Consider the following 16,825-nt stretch of genomic DNA (forward strand, 5'->3'; position numbering starts at 1 on the left):
GTGCAGACAGTGTTGAAATTGCTAGCAGCGTTTCTAAGGCAAATTCATTTTGTCATATAACTTTTCCTTGCAGATAGGCATTATTCAGTAAGAAAAGTACTTTCAATTAAGCATGGTTTATACATATTTTACACAGGTGCTGTAACCCACCGTTTCTAGGATGCTGACTTTATAAACAGTTTCTATTAGAGAAGCAGTTGATAGAAATACATCCATGCTTTCCTAAGCAAGTGCCTGAGGATGCAAAAGCAGGGGGTGAACAAGAATAAGGGAGAGCTGACATGTGAGCTCACAAGTCAATGGAAGGAACATGACTATAAATATTTTATGTGTCAGAAAACACTTTTTTTTCCTTCCTCCAAAAATAAAAATGTGTTTAAACCACACTAAAAAATTCAACCTTTATTTTCTAATATATGTACAGAATCACTTCATTTTTCTTTTATAGACTTTATTTTTTTACAGCAGTTTAAGATTCACATTGAAATTGAGAGGGGTACACAGATTTTCCATATACACCCTGCCTTCATACGTGAATAGCCTCTCACATTCTCGCATCATCAATATCACTCACCAGATGGTACTATTTTTTTCTTTTCTCAAGAATGTACCTGCATCGATACATCATAATCACCCAAAGGCCATAGTTTACCTTAGGGTTCACTCTTGGTATTGTACATTCTATGGGTTCTTACAAAAATACAATGACGTATACGTACATTCATCATTATAATATCATACAGTGTATTTATTTTCACTGCCCTAAGACTCCTCTGTGCTCTGCCTCTTCATCTCTCTCCACCCAAACCTCTGGCAATCAATGATTTTTTCTTGTCTCCATGCCTTTAACATAATATCAGATAGTTGAAATTCTGCAGTATGTAGACTCTTCAGATTGGCTTCTTTCACTTAGTAATATGAATTTAAAGTTTCTCCGTGTCCTACTGGCTCGATAACTCATTTCTGTTTAGCACTGAATAATATTCCATTGTCTGGATATACCACAGTTTATCTATTCACCTACCAAACCACATCTTGGTTTGCTCCCAAATTTTGGTGGTTATAAACAGGCTGCGATAAACACCTGTGTACAAGCGTGTGTGTGGTCATAAGTTTTTCAACTCCTTTGGATAAATACCAAGGAATTCAACTGCTGGATCATATGATAAAGAGTATGTTTAGTTTTGTAAAAAAAAACAAAAAACAAAACACCAAACTGTGTTCTGTAGTATTTTGTATTCCCACCAGGAATGAATGAAAATTCCTGTTGTTCCATATGCTCACCAGCATTAATGTCAATATTCCAGACTTTGGCCATTCTAATAGGTATGTTGTACCATCTTTTTGTTTTAATTTGAATTTATTTGATGATATATCATGTAGGATATATTTTCATATGTTTATTTGCCATAGTATGTCTTCTATGGTGAGGTATCTGTTAAGGTCTTGGTATATTTTGGGTAACAGTCCTTTATCAGATGTATCCTTTGGAAATATTTTCTCCCAGTTTCTGGCTTGTCTTCTCATCTCTTGACATTGTCTAATACAGAAGTTTTAAATTTTAATGAAGTCCAGCTTATCAACTGTTTATTTCATGGATCTTGCCTTTGATGTTGTATCTAAAAAGGTCTTACCGTACCCAAGATTACTAGGTTTTCTCCAATGTTATCTTCTAAGAGTTTTATAGTTTTGCGTCTTACACTAGGGTCTGTAATCCATTTTGAGTTAATTTTTATGAAGGATATAAGTTCTATGCTGAAATACATTTTTTTGCATGTGTATGTCCAGTTATTCCAGCACCATTTCTTAAAGAGACTGCCTTTGTTTCATTGTATTATTTTTGCTACTCAGTTGACTGTATTTATATCCATCAATTTCCTGGAACTCTATTCTGTTTTATTGACCTATTATTTTGCCAATACCACATTGTATTGATTACTGTAGCTTTATAGTAAGTTGTGAAATCAGGTAGTGTCTGTCCTCCAACTTTGTTCTTATCCTTCAATATTTTATTAACTATTCTAGTTTTCTTTTGTTGTTGTTGTTGTTTGCTTGTTTGTTTGTCTTTCCATATAAACTTTAGAATCAATTTGATAATATTCACAAAATAACTTGCTGGGATTTTGACTGAGATTGCATTGAATCTATAAATTCTATTGAGAAGAACTGACATTTTGAAAATATTGAGTTTTTCTATCCATGAACATAGATAACTCTTCACTTATTTGGTTTTCTTTGATCTGTATTTTTCTTCAAAGATTTATTTATTTATTTGAGAGAGAAAGCATGTGAGTCGAGGGAGGGGCAGAAGGAGAGGGAGAGAAAGTCTTAAGCAGACTCCATGCTGTGTGCAGAGCCCAACACAGGGCTTGATCTCAAGACCCTGAAATCATGACCTGGGCCAAAACCAAGAGTCAGACACTTAACCAACTTCACCACCCGGGTGCCTCCTTGATCTGTATTTTAATAGCCACTCTTGGTATTGTTCTGGTAACCAATGTCAATTTCTTATATGATTTGCCCAACAGAAAACAATGTTTGGAAGCATCAATTCCAGATACATCAGTGATACTTTTCTCAGTTACACATAAATAACGATTAATGAGACAGAGTAGGAGTGAGATACAAAGATGGCTTGTAATGATCTTGTCCAGTTCACTGCAGTGTGAAATTTATTCTCCTCAACCCTGAAATATTTAAAAACTTGATTCTCGGGGCGCCTGGGTGGCTCAGTCATTGAGCGTCTGCCTTCGACTCGGGTCATGATCCCAGGGTCCTGGGGTCGAGCCCCGCATCGGGCTCCCTGCTCGGCCAGGAGCCTGCTTCTCCCTCTCCCACTCCCCCTGCTTGTGTTCCCTCTCTAGCTGTCTCTCTCTCTCTCTGTCAAATAAGTAAAAAAAATAAAATCTTTAAAAAAAAAAAAAACTTGATTCTCTAAGTGTGTTTAGGCCTCCTCAGATCTCATCAGTGCCATAAATAAATTATTCAGGATCTCAAATTAGTTGCTTAAGTTGTCTAAATTCTTTACAAAATAAGTGGTTGTTTTTAACCTGATATTTCAGTGGATCTATTTTGGATTATTTATTAACTAGTTGCATTTATATAATTGTGTACTTGTAGTTTGTTCCTTTTTCCTAAGGTATATTTACTCCTGAAGAATAGACCTAGCACAAGATCACTATCCATTCCCTTGTTGATGGGCATTTGGTTGTTTCCAGTTTCTTCTTATAAATAAAAATGATATAAATATTTTTGTTGTTGACTTTTGTGTGGCTATATGTTTTTATAACTCTTGGGGAAACAGCAAAGAATTAAATTATCGAGCTATTTGGTGACTTTAGGTATACAAGAAACTGTAAACTGTTTTTCAGAGTTTTCCCATCTTATATCCTCAGAAGCATAATTGAGAGTAGAATCACATCACTTCCTGGCTGACATGTGATATTTCTCATATTTTTAATTTTACCTACTTTATTGGGATTGAAGTGGTATAATATTTTGGTTTTATTTTGTTCCCTAATGACTAATGACAGTGAGCTCCTTTTCTTGTGATTTTTGGACATTCATATATCTTCTTAGCTGATGTGTCAGTTCAAGAGTTTTGCTCAATTTTATTGTGTTGTCTGACCTTTTATTACTGATTTGTAGGACTTCTAAAAAATATATTTTTCATACAAGTCTTTTGTTAAATGTATTATGCAAATATTTTCTTCCAGTCTGTGACTTACTGTTTTCTTCTTTATATTAAATGTATATTTATAAGAACACAAGATTTTCATCGTGAAACATTTCAATTTCTATATTTCTTCTATTATTGATTTCTTGTTTTTATTACTTTATCTTTGCCTACCTATTGTCTATATGTAAAAGACAACAAATATAGTTTCCTTTGTTTTCTTCTAGAATTTTTACATTTGGTTAAAATTTAGGTCTGTGATGAATGTCAAATTAATGTTTTTCAATGTTGTGAGGAATAGGTCAAAAAAAATTTTCTTCCTTACATATACCCAGGTTTTCTAGCACAATTTGCTGAAAAAAAACTATCCTTCCTGCATTATTTTACCTTGATGCCTTTGTTTAAAATCAGTAACTACGTATCTGTAGGTCTATTTCTAGACTCTTTGTTCCATTACATTAATCATTATGTCTATCCTTACACAAATGCTATCACTGCTTTAATTATCATAAATTAATACAAATTTCTGAGATCAGGTCATGAAAATCTTCCAATTTTTTAATGCACATTTTGGCTATTTTGTGACCTCTTAGTTTCCATATAATAAATATAGTCTTATCAATTTCTATACAGACTTTCTAGAATTTTGATAATGGTATTTTTAGGGAGAATTGACACCTCAACAATGTATCTACACACTTACATAGGCTTTTTCTAATCTTTCCCAAAGCGATTTCTACTTGTACAAATGTTTAAAAATATCTTGTTAATATATATCTGTAGGTGCTATATTTTTGATATTATATAATTAGTGTAATAAATAAAAATTTCCAATTCAGTTTTAGGTTACAGAAATCCAATGGAATTTTGTATATTGACCTTTTATTTTTTCTTCCTTATCATATTCAATTACTTAGATCCTGTATTTTTGGTAGATTTCTTCAGATTTTTAACATAAAAATAATGTCTTTGAAAATAGTTTATTATTTACTTACTTTTACTTTATGCTCTATTCTATTTGTTGGTTTTTTTTTTTCTTTCTTTCTTTGTTGCGCTCAGATTTCAACCACAACATTAAAAAGAATAGGGCATGGCAGAAATTCTAAACTTGTTCTTGTTTTAAAATTATATATTCAAATTTTAATAGATATAGGACTTTTCAGGTGTTCTATTTCTCCTGCCTTCATCTTTGTCAGTAGTGCCTTTCAATGGATTTGGCCATCTCAACTAACTTGTAGAATGTACTAGAACTACATTGTTTATAGCAGTCTTTTAATATATTTTTAATGACATTTAGATATGTGTTTTATTTTGTTTGTTCCCTAAGTATAAATGAGTGTTTCCTAACTTTGTTATTATTTTTATAATAACACACATTGGCTTTCTTAACATTCCTTTTTTCCTGTCTTTTGATTTTAATTTCATTTCACTTCTATTATTTTCATTTTTCTCTTATTTTGAATTAAATTTGCTTTTATTTGGAATGTTTAAAATGAAAGCCTAGATCATTTATTTTAAACCTTTCTTATTTTTTACTATAAGCAAATAAAGCTATAAATTTCCCTCTAATGATACTTTAGTGATATTATATGTTATGTTTTATGATTATGATTATGTTTGGCATATTTTCTAATTTTTCTTATAATTTTTGTTTAGATGCATGATTTATTTAAAGTAATATTGTGTAACTTTGCATTATTTAGGACTATTTCTGGGTAAATTTATTTTGATTGTTTTCCAATTTAATTAACTTTTGTCCAAAGGACATAGCATATTTCAATTTTATTTTTATTTTTAAGATTTAGTTTAAGGTCCAGCATATCATCTATTTTCATCAATATTCTATGTGCCGTTGAAAATAACATGTATTCTGCAAATATCTGATAGTGTTCTAGAAATATCAGTGAGATCAGGTTGGATGATAAAATTGTTCAAATCTTCTATATCTTCACTGATTTTTTGTGTGTGTGTGGTTTTGTTTTGTTTATACTTATGTATTGTTCAGGGATAGTCCTTTCCCCACTTCATGGATTTTTTTTTTTTATCACTTTAGTTCAGCAAATTTCTATCTTGTGTATTTCAAAACTGTTATTTTTGTGCATAAAGTCGATGTTTATTATGATGAAATTTCCTGTTATTATTATTTTTAAAATTCTTCTTTTTTTCTATGTTAAATCTCTGTATGCTATGATCTGTGTTGTTTTTGGTATTGCCACATCATTTTGTTGTGTGTCTGGAGTTAGCATGTTACGTCATTTTCTATCCTTTAACTTTCTAACTATCTTTATAGTGCTTCTCTTATAAAAATAATGCAGCTACGGGCGCCTGGGTGGCTCAGTTGGTTAAGCGACTGCCTTCAGCTCAGGTCATGATCCTGGAGTCCCTGGATCGAGTCCCGCATCGGGCTCCCTGCTCAGCGAGGAGCCTGCTTCTCCCTCTGACCCTCTCCCCTCTCATGTGCTCTCTCTCTCTCACTCTCTCTCTCTCAAATAAATAAATAAAATCTTAAAAAAAAAATAATGCAGCTTCTCCTCTCAGAGTGGAGAGTGCCCTCATGTAAACATAAATGTTGTTCAGTGTTTCTTTCAAATGTTATGCCTTCTTTAGTTGGTGAATGTTTTGGCTTGCTCTCCAATGTCTTCAAACAAGATTTCCCCCAGCAGAGTTTGTGATTTTTATATGTAGGATGTTAAGTCAAATATAAGTTACTTTGCCATTAGAAGTTCAAAAATGTTTTAGATTTTTGTCTTTGTGTTTACATACTCCATTTGGAATAATACTTATTACTAGGCACACATACAGAATACAGAAAATCCCTTAAAGATATTTCAGGTGTATGTTGAATGCATATGTAAACTTTCTACTTTTAGTTTTTTATTATTTTTAAGTAGAGTTAATTATTAAAGTTTTGTTAAGTGGTATGACATTCTTGGAAAATGTTCTCTCTGTACATAACATAATATTTGTAAAATGCATTTCTTAGTTCTACCAAATGGAATTTGAAATTTTCTCAAATAATTAACAATATATTTAATTTTCCCAGAAACCATTGCAAAAAAATTGCACATGAAGATAATATTAACATTATTATTTTAATCAAGCAGATAAATATTTAAAATATGTTAGTGTGTAAATGTCAATTACAGAGCACTTTAGAAAATAGTTTGGTAGTTTGTCAAGAAAATAAAACTAATATATGACCCTGCAATTTCACTTGTAGTTATGGAACCAAGAGAAATAAAAATATATATCCACACAAAGAAATGCATATGAATGTTCATAGCAGCATTACTCATAATAGCCAAAAATTAGGAATAATCCAAATATTCATCAGCTAATGAGCAGATGTACACAATGTGGTATATTAATAAAATGGCATACTATTTAGCATTGAAAAGTAACAAACTACTGATACATGCTACATTGTGGATGAATGTCAACATCATGTTAAATCAAAGAAGCCAGATGTAACAGACAATGAATTGCATGATTCCATTTATATTACATAGGCAAGAAAAGTGAATTTATAGAGACAGCAGATAAATGGGTGCCTAGGGCTGGGGGTGAGACTGGAGATTTACAGCGAATGGGCTTATGAAATAAGATTGTTTTAGAATTGATTTGTATTGACCGTTGCACCACTCAGGATAGTTACTATAAGTCACTTGAAATGAGTCAATGGAAATAGGCGAACTTTATGGAACATGAAATACTTCTCAATAAAACTACAAGTGAAATAAAAACATAATGAAATAAAATACACTAATCAAAATTAATTGAATATTCAGTATATTATTGAAACTTGTAAACATTTTGAAAAGGCAGATTCTGTATTTTCAAATAAGTTCATTTACATCTGTACATGGATGGGCAAAAAAGATAATGCCAAATATAACATATGACCTTCTGGATGAATAGGTGAGATAACCCAAACTGCATCGTACTCCCCTGAAGGAATATTTAAAAATTGCTAAGCCTACTGGGAAATTAAATAGCCTCATTTAGTTTTCATTTTTTTTCTCTTTTCATGCCAAATCTCTAATGAAAGTGCTAAAGAGCAATGAAATGGCCAAAGGCAGGAAGCCAGAGACAAAGAGAGAGGGTAAAGAGCCAAATAGGCAACCTTGAAATAACTGAGTTGATTGATTGAGCAACCCATTTAGACAATTATCTTAATAGCTCTGTTTGTTAAAAATTTCCTGGTGGGCTTGCCAGATACTCCAAAATAGCTGTGATTCAGAACCAATATGAGTATTGTTTAAGTGAGAAGATGGGGAGTCAGACAAGTTCGATTTAAATAGAATCTCCATAAATTCTGATCTGTGCAACCTGTCTCAGGTACAGGTCCAGTTTATACTGATGTATGGATTTAATGAAGTCATACATGTAAAATACTTACCACATTACCCCGTGCATTGTGTTTACTCCACATACAATCATGGAGTTAAATAATATACCTTAGCTGTCATTAATATTTTAGAATGCCATTCAGGAGGAAAGCAGAGTAGACCACATATATTGAAGGTCAATACAATGCTAGAAAAGCAGCTAATGTCTTTTATTCAAGAAACTGTACAATTTGGAAGGGAAAAGTCTTAATGATTGACTACTGAGTCCATATAACTGACCAACACAGCCCAAATAATTGAATAAGCTTTTCTATATGCCCAGGTTTTCCATGACTTTTTGTGTTTAAAATAGCAAGATGTATTATTACATAATATAGAATTACAGGACTAATGAACAGAACTAATAATTGAGCAATAAACTCTTTCAAGGAGGAAAAGAATGTGTACATATATACTGCTGTGATGATTCCCCCTATCTTGTGAATCAAAATTATTCATTAAATAACTGTTTATCTTCCCAACAGGTAGATGCTAAGGTCAGGTTTTATGCTAAGGTACACAAAGAATACAGTAGATAATCTGAAGACAGCACGAGGCTTTCTTTGATAAAGAAATGTATTGGATAGCAATGGCAGGAATAAAAGAGGATAAATAGTAGAGCCTTAGGTGGACAAGGAAAATCCCCCTTTAGGACAGAGGTCTTCAAGTTATTTCTGATAATGGTCAGGAAATATTTCAGGCTTTCCAGGCCAGAGAGTATCTGTCAGAACTACTCAGTTCTGCTGTTGTATCATTAAAGCATTCATAGACAGTATGTTTAAAAAAAAAGGGGAGGAGAGGGGTGTAAGAGTGTTCTGATAAATCATTATTAACAAACATAGGGCTGATTTGGCCTAAGTGCCATTTTTTGCTTACCTGCTCAAGGGGATGCTACTTGAAGGATAAATTAAGTATGTGAGAGACAATTATGTTTGGGGAAAATGATATACAGGAGTCCCCTCCTATATGCAGGGGATACATTCTAAAACCCCCCACGGGTGCCTGGAACAGCAGAGTCCCAAACCCTGTATAGACTGTGTTTTTTCTGATACATGCATACATACCTAAAATAATGTTTAATTTATAAATTTGGCATAGTAAGAGATTAACAAAAATAAATAAAATAATTATAACAATATACTGCAATAGAAGTTACATGAATGTGGTCTCTCAAAATACCTTGTACTGAACTTCCCCTTCTTCTTGTGATGATGTGAGATGATGAAATGCCCATATGATGAGCTAAAGTGAGGGGAATGACGTGGGCACTGTGATGTATGTAGCATTCGGCTACTACATACCTTCTGACAATATGTCCAAAGGGGGGATCATCTGCAGCTGGACCGAGGTGTACCACAGGTACTAACTGCAGGACGCAGAATTGCAGATAAGGAGGGACTAGTAACTGAATAGCTTAAAATTTGAAAGTGTGTTTGACGTTAATGAAAATATTAAATACATTTAAGTGCAGAAGAAAATATTGGATTGTATTTCAGAAAGACCACTGTTCATTAACTAGAGGTCAATTATCCTTTGAAAACACGAATAAGTATGTATATATATGTTATGGGTGTGAGAGTCTGCATTGTCTGAATGGAGGTCTTGGTCCTTGGGTTATCAGTGAGAAGATTTACATGGGGGTCCATGCCCAGAGTATAGGCAGTCAGAAGGAAAGTAGCAAGCATAAAGCAGTTTATTAAAGTGAAAGCACAATCAAGGTGGGAGAGTGGGCAGGTTCTGCAAGGTGGAACCAGCCCCTAGGTTGTTTTGGAATTGGGTATTTTGGGGTCTCTCTGGGCTGGGAGCAGCTGTGATAAACAGTGTGGGGTGATCACTTAACAGGAGGCTGTTTCTAATCATTTGGGAGACTTTTCCCAGAGGTTGGGAGGGGGAGTTTTGACCTTACAAGGTTTGTACTGGAACCTTCTTGGCAGCCTTTCTCCGTGGGTGGGGCTGTATCCACAATGCAAATGTATTATAATGAGTCTAGGGGTTACCCTGGGGCAAAGGTGGAAGAGGAGAGTGCATGTTCCCACCTGTGGCTCTTGATCTGTCAAGCCCAAGGTCTTGGAAGCCACGAGGTCAGGATGTTGCGCTCCAGGGCTTTTAATGTGTAGTTGATTTATCACTGTCCTTGCCTCCAGCTCATGTCTCAATCATTCCCCTTTAAGGACTTAGGACTCTGCCTCGGGGGTTCCTTCCACTGCTCCTGTCTGGCTTCTACCTAAATATGTATTACAAACTATATATATAAACTACATACATAGTTTAACAAAGTCTTAAAATCTGTGATTTAGTGTAGAGACCTATAACTTTCCTTTTTAGTTCTCCTAATAGTATCTGTTGCTTCAGGCACAAAAACGATTTGGAGTTTTACCTAGTAAAATCTTATAACTTTCCTTGCTGTTGTTATTGGTTTGTTTTTAAGCTCAGTAAACAGCAGAATCTCCTCTGTTAAATAGGCGTTATCAGAAATGTAATATGAAATTAATAATTATCTTCAAGAGGCAAAATTCTGAATCAGAATTTTAGGAGCTGAATTGAACAGGTTAAATATTTCATTAATCTCTGGTATTAATACTGCCCCTGGAAATTCATAGTTCAAAATGTACAACATTCAGATTTAGCAATTTTTTTATTATGCTAAAAGTTTCTAGATCTATGATCTATTTAAAACTCTAGTTTTCAAAGCAACCAGTCATCCGGGTACATAATTAATCAATATATACTCTTATAGTTAGGCATTATCTACTAGTAATTTTAGCAACATATCTCAATTTATAAACATGTAGAGGATTAAAATTCAGAAACAAAATTAATCACCCTACTGTTGAGTGAACATGCCATGGTAAATCAAATGAAATCTTTGTACCAGGTATCAGCTTTAACGGAGAAAACCAAAGCAAGTATGTGTCTCTATTTCTTTTTATATCTAGACCAGAGTAAAGAACACCTTTACTCCATTCTGTGGTGCATAGATAATGTCTTGGCCTACATTAGGTGATAATAAGCTAATAAAGTATTATGTGTCAGTTGTATTGAAGTGATAATGAGCCACACCTTACAAATAAGAAGACATCATTAAAGAAGGAAATTCCCTTTAGGAAGGGTAAGTGCTCACATTAGCAATGTCCAAATAGAAATATAATCAAAGCCACATCAGTAATTTTAAATTTTCTGGTAGCCACAATTAAAAAAAACAACAACAGTAAAATGAAACAGAATATAATTAATATAAAATGATTAGTATTTTACTGTTCTTTTTTTCATGCTAAGTCTACCCTGGATTTTGAAGCAGTAGCATTAAAAAAATTAAAATATTTCATGAATCATTTTATACTGACTATATGCTGAAATCATTTGGGATATGTTAGGGTAAATCGAATACATTATTATTTAAAAATTACATTCTGGGGGCGCCTGGGTGGCTCAGTCGTTGGGCTTCTGCCTTCGGCTCGGGTCATGATCCCGGGATCCTGGGATCGAGCCCCGGGGCGGGCTCCCTGTTCAGCAGGAAGCCTGCTTCTCCCTCTCCCACACCCCCTGCTTGTGTTCTCTCTCTTGCTGTCTCTCTGTCAGATAAATAAATAAAATCTTAAAAAAAAAAATTACATTCTGTTTGTTTGTTTTTTGTTTTTACTGTTTGCACTAGCTCCATTTCATATGCTCGACATCAATACTTGGCTAGTGATTAATGCGTTGAACAGTACAAGTCCAGCTTAAAGTCCAGCTCCCCAGCTTACCAGGTAAGTTAACTTGAGCAAATTGTATAAACTTTTAGTGACCCAAATTTCTTTTCTTCTGATTAAAGGTAAACATAGTCACGATGTCATTGAATGTATGTGAACATAAAATATAATCTACAGAAAATTCTTATACTCAAAGATGTCATCTAATTTTCTAATTGTTATTACTGATAAGGCCCGATTTATACACTATGATTCATTCCTGAAGAAATACCGATTTCTGAAACATTCCATCTTTGATGTTCACTTCATGTGATGGTTAATTCTATATGTCAACTTAGCTAGGCTATGGTGCCCAAGTTGTTTGGTGAAATAGCAGCCTAGTGTTGCTGCAAAAGTGTTTTTTTTAGATACTATTAACATTTAAATAAATTGTCTTTGAGGAAAGCAGATTACCACTGATAGTGTGTGTGGGGGGTGCTCATCCAATCAGTTAGAAGTTGTAAGAGAAAAGACTGAAGGTCTTGGAAGAAGTAACTCTGCCCCCATATTGCCTTAGGGCTTGACTGCAACACCGACTCTTGCTGGACTTTTCAGTCAGCTGGTTATTAGCAGGTCAGCCCTGCAGATTGCAGACTTACCCCTGACTGTCCTATCAGGTGTTAAAAGAGACTGTCCTAGGAAATCCAAGATTGTTACCTTACCGTTAAATGAGCTCAGCATTTTTTGGTAAAGATTTGGTCTTCAACATTTCTTTCCACTTTTATTTTCTTCCATTCTTTAATCCTTTGTAAGTTGGCAAGAAAAGCTACCATCCTACGGTGCCAAGGTAGGTTTCTGGTAAAAGGACTATGCTCACAATAAAGTGTTTCATTTACTAAACTCAGAATTTCAACTAATATCCATAATTAGTCCGATGCTGCCATGTCTACAGGTGGTAAAATTCATGGCTTCTGCTCTTAGCATGAACAAAGTATGATAAATGTTCCTGAGTCAGATGTCCATCTCCTCATCATAATTAGGTGCAATACTTCAGCTCTATTTGTATTGCCAAAGGAAGGATTGCACCTGCCAAATATAAATGGTCGAGGAAGACTTGTTCAAGACTATTGCCAACAGGGAAGAGAAAACAGAACTCAGTCTGAACTCAATCCATTGAAACAAAGGGCAGGAGAGTTTTTTAGTGCTAGGATGAGCTCCTGGAAAACTACTGGAAGATGTTAGGGGACAGGCTGATCAACAGGATGTGTCAAGCATGCTGAGCTATTCTAGAGTTTGCAAATATTTTTATCTGTGATTATTCCATCTGTGTTTGCTAATTGGTGCTGCTCGGGGAATTAAACTCCTAACTTCTCCCAAAGACTGGAAGAGAGGGACACTATCTTCTTTGATGTTTACATTTCAAAGGGATCATCCCCAGGCCCTTGAGAAAGACATTCTTGGTTTATAAAACTAGCAAGACACAAGTTTTTATTTAAATTTTAGTTAACGTACAGTGTAATATTAGTTTCAGGTGTACAAATAGCGATTCAACACTTTCATACAACACTCAGTGCTCATCACAAGTACACTCCTCATTCCCCATCACCAAGTAAGGCCTCCTCCACCTGCCTCCCTGGTATCCATCAGTTTGTTCTGTATAGTTAAGAGCCTTTAAAAGATTGATATCTCAAAGAGGCAGAGAAAGAATCTGCAGTCACACGTATTCTACAGAAGTACTCTTAAAAAAAGGGAGGTCAGGGGATTAGAGACTGGCTGACACCTGTCTAAAGTTTAGCCAAGCTGAACAAGTGTAAACCTGCAAGGAAATATAATGAGGATGAGAATCTAAAGATCAGGTTGGGGAACCATGCTTGCAGCAAAGAATCAGAATTACTCAGAGGGAAAAAGTAGAAAGACATGGCCCAGATGTTGCAAGATTTGGTTATAATAAGACATAATCAAGCCATTAGGCTTGCTCAGGTTGGTGTCAATCACCAGGTAAAGAAACAGTAAATACCCTCACCTCTAAGATAAGAAACAGCGCTGTGCAAAAGCGTGGTCCCAGTAAGATGCTATCCATTCTAGGTGGGGCCACAAATTCCTGAAAATGACAATAACTTTCACTCCACCCGAAAACGAGGTGGCCTGGGGGGTCTTTGAGGGCCAGGTGGAGTGCATGTTGAACTAAACTGCCTCAACAGCTAAGGAAGCTCACAAATCTACCGTGATCCTGTAGTTACGTACTTGCTACACACACACACACACACACACACACACACAGAACACTTAAGCAGTTTTCTTTTACCTTCTTTTCTTATAATTGTGGATATCTATGATGAGGTAAGGACTGACCCAGCATGCTTAGCTAACAGTTGCTTCTGAAATTTACTTTTATTTTGTTAAACTTAGCTCTTTTTAACACCCAGGGACCTGATCAAACTGAAACAGTTTGCCTGATTTTGAAAAAAAGGGAGAAAAATGATAGGATTTAGCTGAAAGCAAGGTTGCAGTTTTATTAAGCCAAGAGGTGATAATTATAACATCAGTAGACAACACATTAACACAGAAATACAAATAACCTTGAGGATGAGTAGAAAGGAATAATATTTCCATCTCTAATAATATCTGTGTTTCAGAGATAGAAATAGTCAGGCTTTAAAATTCTCAAATGCTTCACTCCACCTCTGGGGGCTGTCGCCTGGTTGGTGATAAAGGTGGTTTGATTCAGGCAGGGTTGTGGTACTATTTTTGTAAAATGAATTAACTCTTTAGAGTCAAAACAGTCCAAGACTAATTTTATTTGGTCTTTATAAGAAACTAAAATACACAATCTATAGAGCAAAATTTCAAAGAAAGAAACTTTTATGGCTCATAATGAATATTGCTATCAATTTAAAGCCTTGACTTCTCTTTCTCTAAATATTACTTTTATTAAGTATCATCTATAGACTACTCCAGGCATTTTTCACAGATCCTGGCTCTCCATCTGTTTTGGTTTATCTTCTATCTGCTGGACAGATGATAGATGTAAAACACCCTATTACCACACTTCTATCAATTACCAACTTATTAAAATTTTCGGTTGTCTCCAACAATGAGGAGTCTTTATATAAATCTGTTATCACACCAATCTCTCTTTCAAATATAGGTTCTGCTCTTCCTTCCTCTTTCTCATGCCAAAATGTAATTTAAAAGGCAGATCTCTCATAATTCTGTGTTTTTACAATGCTTGCTAAGGCAACTCTTAACCTAAAGCCAACAAAATTTTAAAAATTATTTTATTCTGTACAATATGAACAAAATAAAGATGAACATCAAGAGTTAAACAAATTTATTTACAAAAAAAACCAACAATCCTGGGGCGCCCGGGTAGCTCAGTTGTTAAACGTCTGCCTTCGGCTCAGGTCATGATCCCAGGGTCCTGGGATGCAGCCCTGCATCGGGCTCCCTGCTTGGCGGGGAGTCTCCTTCTCCCTCTCCCACTCCCCCTGCTTGTGTTCCCTCTCTCGCTGTCTCTCTCTCTGTCCAATAAATAAATAAAATCTACAAAAAAACAACAATCCCGAAAATGATTATTTCAAGGCAAAGTAAAAGTACCACATAACAAAAGATCACCTGCAGAGCATGAATCCTTAAGTGTGATCACCATCTTTCTATTTAGAAATATACAGTAAGTCATTCACCACAAATTACATCGACATGTTACTGGGCTACATTCAGCCAGAATTTAAAAGAAGAAATCCTGTCAAAATAATCTCTTTTCCTTAAGATGCAGTGACAGATAATAAGTGATCAGACAGTGTAGGACACATAATCTATCTCAAGTTTAGAAAGGCTCTGTTTCTGTCCTGCAAACCATAACACTAAACACCCTGGAAAAATATGACCTTGACTACAAACTTATTGAGGGGCTGAACAACTGGTTCTTGGTTTTTAGTGGATTATGTCAACTGAGCAAGGGGAATACAAGTGCCTTTAGCGATTGCTTCTTGACTCAGTGATATTGATTACTGCCATCCATAACCTAAATTGATACTTTCCTTCAGAAAAAAATGTCATTGTTACTTCCTTGGGACTCTGGGGACAGGTAACTGCCCAATCTGCTGTTCACCATTTCATCTTTGTCCCCGGTACTTCATTCAAACCACATACATATCATTCTCTTTGCCTTTATGACTATTCCTATTTCCATTATTTACCCTCTTGTAAATTAGAAGCAAAACGTAAGGAAATGTTATTCATTAGCTTATTTGAGGTGCTACAATGTCACATTGTACCCTTTGTAAATGATGAATGAGATAATGCAATTGATTTTCAAATATCTGTTCTTAAGACTTATATAAATTATATTTATAATTTTGCTTTTAAGACTCTTCCCCGGGGATTACTGATTCATTGAGTGTGAGTTGGAACCTGGGATTTCTTAGTTTTTACTAGGGCCCTACAACTGGGTATGCTTGGTTAACACCAATTTAAATAATATAATCAATATAATATAATATAATCAAGTTTTTAAATCAGGACACAAACAGAGATAGGATATAAGGTTAACACTTAATGCTTTACTGATTCCTTTCACTGAAGTAGTTTAAATTCTATTTATAATCTATTTATAATCTGTATTTGGGTTATTATTAGTAAGACAGAACTTTTTAAGGAATGTTTACAAATGAGCACTATATCATCAAAAGTTACAGATTTTTAAAAATCTTTTTTTTATGAGTGATTGATTGTTTTGTTTTTTGTTTTTACAAGAGTTTACAATAAGATCTAAGATAACACTTCATTCTAGCTGTAGGTGGCAACATGCTATCACAGGGAATCCAGATGTTTAAACCCAAATCACATTAAGGATCACCCTTTCCTCGGGCACAAGGAAGAGCTTACTTTTTTGCTAGATTTCTTAATTCCACCTGTGGCCAGGGGGCCCTTCCGCATGACCTTTGCTTCCAGCTCCCCCAGTTTCTTCTCCTCTTTCTCCTCCGCTTCTGCTCTTCTTTCTTTCTGCTTGAATGCCTAATCATGTTCATCTCCTTGGTCTGCTTCTTAGGCTTCCTTAGGGGCTCCTCCTTGCCACCTTTGCATCCGGACAT

General features: G+C 34.8%; 1 pseudogene; it reads right to left on the reverse strand.

The window, feature by feature from the left end:
- Positions 1–13,494: 13,494 nt before the first annotated feature.
- Positions 13,495–16,825, reverse strand: LOC115940257 (translation machinery-associated protein 7 pseudogene; annotated as a pseudogene).

Source organism: Leptonychotes weddellii, chromosome 3 (genome assembly GCF_054177405.1).
Source record: "Leptonychotes weddellii isolate Sample4059 chromosome 3, ASM5417740v2, whole genome shotgun sequence".
In the NCBI taxonomy this organism is placed as follows: domain Eukaryota; kingdom Metazoa; phylum Chordata; class Mammalia; order Carnivora; family Phocidae; genus Leptonychotes; species Leptonychotes weddellii.